This window comes from Octopus bimaculoides, chromosome 5 (assembly GCF_001194135.2).
Source record: "Octopus bimaculoides isolate UCB-OBI-ISO-001 chromosome 5, ASM119413v2, whole genome shotgun sequence".
Taxonomy (NCBI): domain Eukaryota; kingdom Metazoa; phylum Mollusca; class Cephalopoda; order Octopoda; family Octopodidae; genus Octopus; species Octopus bimaculoides.
In genome coordinates this window covers 31,590,420-31,596,210 of record NC_068985.1, presented here as the reverse complement: position 1 = coordinate 31,596,210, position 5,791 = coordinate 31,590,420, and the positions used below count along the sequence as shown (strand labels likewise).

At 30.0% G+C, this 5,791-nt stretch overlaps 1 protein-coding gene and 1 long non-coding RNA gene across 2 annotated transcripts in view; one reads left to right on the top strand and one right to left on the bottom strand.

The window, feature by feature from the left end:
* Nucleotides 1–5,415, bottom strand: part of LOC106867875 (uncharacterized) — an 8,012-nt gene extending 2,597 nt beyond the window's left edge. The window contains exon 1 of the long non-coding RNA XR_001409193.2: nucleotides 4,682–5,415. This is a non-coding gene — a long non-coding RNA (uncharacterized LOC106867875). The remainder of the gene's footprint in view (nucleotides 1–4,681) is intronic.
* LOC106867874 (selenoprotein S) overlaps nucleotides 1–5,791 on the top strand; it is a 216,684-nt gene that overhangs the window by 159,944 nt on the left and 50,949 nt on the right. The gene's annotated exons all lie outside the window — the stretch shown is intronic.

The following is a 5,791-nucleotide window of genomic DNA, read 5'->3' as shown; positions in this document are numbered from 1 at the left end:
TATATATATATATATGTGTGTGTGTATATATGTGTATATATGTGTATTTATATATATATATATATATATATATATTATATTAATGTTTGTTGTTGTTTGAAGTTATGATAAAATAATTTTACATTAAACTGAAGGACCACTCAATACTTTTTGTAGTGTAAAAATTTATTATTCTTCAACAAAAATAGTATTGACAGTGACTTTGAAGTTTTGACTAGTGAAGCCCTGCCTCAGTCTCTTATTCTGTTGAAGATTGCCTTAATAAACAACGTACTAGCCATGAACAACCTTCCCCTCTCTTTTGGAGAGGATTTTTGCTCATCTGTCTCAGGCTATGAAAACTGCCTGATAAATGTAGTAACTTTCTGCCCCACCTACGCACCTATATCAAAGCTATAGTGGGTAGGGTTAGCCCGGCTAAGAATCTGAATAATCCAAACAAGCCCAATAGTTTTTAGATCAATGTAACTTCACATCTGTAGTAAAGCTAATCTCTCTTGGAAACTAAATAATCCAAACATACAACAGTTTAGGGAGAGATGTGGCTTTGCAGCCATAGCAAATGCAATCTATCTAGGAAGTTAATCAATACTGGTAAACCTTCAGTTTACAAAACTAAATATTATTACCTTTGAAAAATCATTTTAGATTAATATTTATTTGGATGTGGCTATAAATTCTGTTGGACATTTGGAGTTCCTTATATGTATTTCTAACACCGCCCACTCTAATATGATCACTTCTTAATATCTCTATTTGGGTGAGGAATAAGTAAACTGATTGTGGATTTGAAATAAGGCATTACAAATTAATCTGCCTTCTTGTGTACCTTCCTAATGACTGAATTGTACTATTTTCACGTTTAGTCCTATTTATTGAAGTAATTTTCTCAGTTTAGGAATTCATTTTGCTATTAGAGCCTTTTTTGCTACATACAGATAGTAATTTTGACAAAAATCAAATACATCATTGTGAATATATAACAGATATTCATATGTGTTCAAATATTGTATGTTTTATTGAGGATGTGTATTTTGATTATTTTCTGCCTAATAATTTTATGAATCACTGACTGAAGGGTTTTTTTTTTAACAACTTGGTTTATAATCCATTTTTCTATGATGGCAGCAATAAAGTAATCTTTGTTGATTTGAATTTTGATTCAATTATTGTTACTGTGTGTTCTTTCATGAAATAATACAGCTGGAAGTAGCAAGCTTTGAACTTATTAAGTATCACTTAGTAGTTGAGGACTTTAAACTTGCAACCATCAAGCTTAGCTGTTACATGCAAATAAATTATGAGAAACAAGGCCAAACATTTATAAATGAAGGAAATAGTTTGTAATATTCATGCCCTTCTCAAGGGTACTAGGTAAATAATTGAATTATTTACAACACTGAAAGTCAACGCTATTTTTTGTTCTTATTTAGGAAGTTTATTTTGTTGAGTTACATGACACATTTTACTTCTATTGTCCTTTTAGTATCATAGCAGCTAGGAAATTCTGTCACTAAACTACAAAATTTTCTTTTGCCCAATAACATTTATGGAGGTTTTGCTGGAATACATAGAGTTTGTTTGCCAGAAATGTTCTGCAAACAATTTTTGGGGCCCTGCAACAATGCAAATGAGAAACTATTTACTTTTTTAAAATTTGTAACAGCTTATATTTTTATTTCTGTTTATAATTTTGTCCACTGATCACTAGAAGCCAATAATGGAAATTTTGTGTAGCTATACACTTGCAAGAAATAAAAGCAAAAATTTCCTACAAGCTACTCTTTCCTACCTTAAAGTGAAGAAGAAAACATTGGATAAATGTAGTCCTATATACTTTTGATCTGAAAATACAAAGACATGATGTTCATAGCTGGAGTGTCTTTGATCAGAACTGAAAAGAAAAAAAAGGCTCAAAGGACCTTCCCAGATTCTGAATGGGATGCTGGTCCATCACATGATTATTCATTTTTGCCAGCTAGGTGGACTGGAGTAATGTGAAATGAAGTGTTTTGCTCAAGAACATAATGCATCACCCAATACAGGAATTGAAACCACAATCAACACCCTAACCACTAAGCCATGTGCCTCCAAGATTAATTTATGGTTAAATAATCACTACTATTGTCTGAAAATAAATTGTTACATCTTCAGTAAAACCTATGGCATATGAATGTATTTTTTTTAATATATTTGTAATTTTTTTTTTGTGATGGAGTTTGGATTGTATTTGTTTGCAGCTGAAAAGGTTCTAAAACTCAGAAACTGACTTGAAGGAGCCAGAGATATGCAACTTTTATGACAGCTATTACACAACTTTCTTCTCAAAATGCAGTGATTTATAGATCATCAATAGATGTAGGTTACATGATTGGCAAACATATGTTCTTTCAAATAGTGGTGATCAATTATTAGATTGCTTTGTTTCACATACGCACACAAAATGTGCATGTGTTCTAGTGTGTATGTGTATGCACACATATACACAGGCAAATATATGTATATATATTGTTGTGAAATAGTCTAGTGAAGTATTGGATACAAGCATAGAGTTCAATAATTTAGCTGGAGTGTTGTACTTGGCAACCTTAAATAAACTACACTCACCTGTATATCTGTCTATCTATCTAAATTTTCTATCTATTTATCTTTCTTTCTATCTATCTATCTATCTATACACACACACACACATATATATATATATTATTCTCATCATCTTAATTTTATGCCTACTCTGGGTTGGACATGTGTGTGTGTGAGAGAGAGAGAGAGACTATAGTAGAACACAGTCAACATGAAATCATGTTAAAAACACAAGAAATATAGTCCATGTGTTTCCAAGAATGAGGGTTTATTATTTCTTTTTTTCAGTTAGCAATAAAAATGAAGTTATATTTCCATCTGTAACTTGAAAACTCATTAAAATTTTTTAATGAATTCACTATAAGTGAATTTTTAGACAGAAAGAATTTATAGAAATGTCAATCATAAGCATATCTCACAATTATCACAGAATGTCGTATGATTAATTAACAATGTTGTCAACACCTAATGGTGAATTAAGTGACAATGTCTGATGGTTAAACTAAAGTACTTAACCAATTAACTAATACTCTAGTTTTCATTATCTATTCATTAATTGTACATTGATGTTCCCTCCTAGTCAGCTGTGATTTATGCCTTTCCATAAAAACCAAACATGAGCTCTCTTCTATTTAGTCTTTAAAATTCTTGCCCATATTTTTTGAAGTGTTTACTTTTGATGTTCTTTTTATTATGTATTATATTCTGAGTTAAGATTAATATTTTTTGATTTGCTCTAATGAAGAGCAGCGAGCTGGCAGAAACAGCTGAACAATAGACATATACATTACAGTGTTTTATTTAATCTATATTTGTTTTTAGTTCATGTGTTGATTATTAAAGTGGCTAAAATAATTACCAGTGAGATATATTGTTGTTGACTCTATGTTGTGATCAGTCAAAAACTATTTAAAGAGGTAATTCAAAAGTAATTAGATAAATTACTTTACTGCTTAAAATGGCAATTATTTTTATAATGGTCCATTTCTAAAACAAATTATCATAATTTTCAAGACATTTGAAATTTATTGGTTATACAATATATGAATGGTCACTAGGTAGATGTTATTACTCAATATGCGACAGGATTTATTTTTTTTTATTGTTATTCAAGTTGCATTTTATGTAAATATCTTAATGTGCACGGATTTATATGATGCTATATGTTTGAAGTAGGATATCAATGGTGCTGCAAGTTTTGTACATTTCCATGTTATCATAACGTTTATATTAAAAGAAACAAAGTGATGTTAGGTTGAAGACTTGCTGCAAAACTTCCATATTGAAATCTTACAAGTTAAATCTTTCCCCCCTCACCTTTCTAGAAACAATATTATGTGTACAAATGTGTGTGTGTGTGTGTGTGTGTGAGAGAGAGAGAGAGAGGGGGGTAGATTTAGGATTAGAGTTGCTTTTGGCAAAGTTTATGTCAGTTACCAGCTTAAGGATCAGTTGTCCAGGTCTTAGAAGTGCCTCAGTGATTTATAAGCCACCCATCCAATACTAAGTGCCAAGTTTCACCTTTTTTTTTTTTTTGGCTTTTTAACTTTTTTTTTAATTGTAAGGAAGTTTTTAAATTTTGAACCATCTCTCTCTTTTTTTTTTTTTTTTCTAAGGTAAAAATGAAAGCAGCATATAATTAAATATTTGAGATTTCATAAATTATTAATTTACTAAATGTATATCAGAAAAACATGTATCTTTTATTTTATTCATGCAAATATATCTTTTTATATCTCATTAAAAAATTATTTAATACTATTTATAGATTATTGAATTAGGAAAATTTAATAAACTTACTTTCTTAATATTTGATGTAGCAAAATTAATAAAATGTGTTTAGATATTTTTCCTGCAAATGCTAGACTTCAAAATGAAATTAGTTACCTAAATAACCTAAAACTTCCATCTATTCAACTTTCTGGACTCTTTATTTTTTTACTCTTATTTTCTTCAAACTATCTTGCTATTTATATATCTAAGATAAATGTTGTTAAGTCACAGGCTAGAAATCTAGATGTTAGTTATAAATTGTTGTGAAAACAATGTTTTTGTTGTAACTCAAGTTGAATTCAATAATAAATAAAAGTTAACTTACTGATTGGAGGCGAAGTGATGCTAAGATCAAACTGCAGAAATTTGTTACTTTTTTCTTTCTATGCCCGTTACAATGTTGCAGCAATTTTCCCCTTTTCTACTAGATTGTGTGGGAGCTTTTAATGAAGGTTCCAACATAGCTGATATTTATACACATCTGTATCAGCATACGCCTTCACTATGGATTACTTCTTCTATTACAGCCGCCCCCTCTATTGCCTGGCTATAACTCTTGCAGACATGTGGAAATATATTTTATTTTCTGTTCATTTGTCCCCACCTCTTGTGACTACTTCTACAATGACAAATAAGTTAATTTCTTTTGAACAATATCCATAGAATCTACAACAGCAGCAGTAACAGCAACAATTTCCAAGCTAGCCTTATCACAGTGATTGAAACAGTGCCAATCATATAATTCCCTCCTCTATACCTTCTGTCCCTCCTCTTTCTTTGGATGAAGCATCAATTGCTCTTCTTTTTCTCCTCCTGCACATTTATCTGTGATTTTTAATCTTCCTCCATCTTTCTCTCACTTCCCAAACACTTCCCACTTCTTACAATCCATTCCTTCCTCATATTTCTTCCACCTCTGTAATTGTATACTCTTACTCTAATTATTGTAGTTATCTATTTTGTTATTTATTACCTCGACAACTTATAATATTTGCAAAAGTTGACCAGAATCATTATGATAAGAAAACATGCCTGTATTATTTTTATTTGTGTTAACTGTATGTTTGCCTAATGCATACAATATGTTTACATGTTTACATTAGGCATTTTTTCCCATGCAACTTTAAACATGCTTAACCAAATAAATACACACACACACACACACACACTAAATAATTGCTGATGCACACTTATATAATACTATATTATCATCTGCATATGCATGTACACAGTGAAACATGTACACATATCTGCATATGAATTTTGAACTTTCATTTTTCCACATATATGTATAAGTATATTCTCATGGATAAACACATCAAGTCCTAACATTAATTAAAATAAGTATTTTGTATGTTTAAAAATATTTATTGATTCATGTGGAAAATTGCTGGTTTTTGTATATATATATATATATATATATATATATATATAT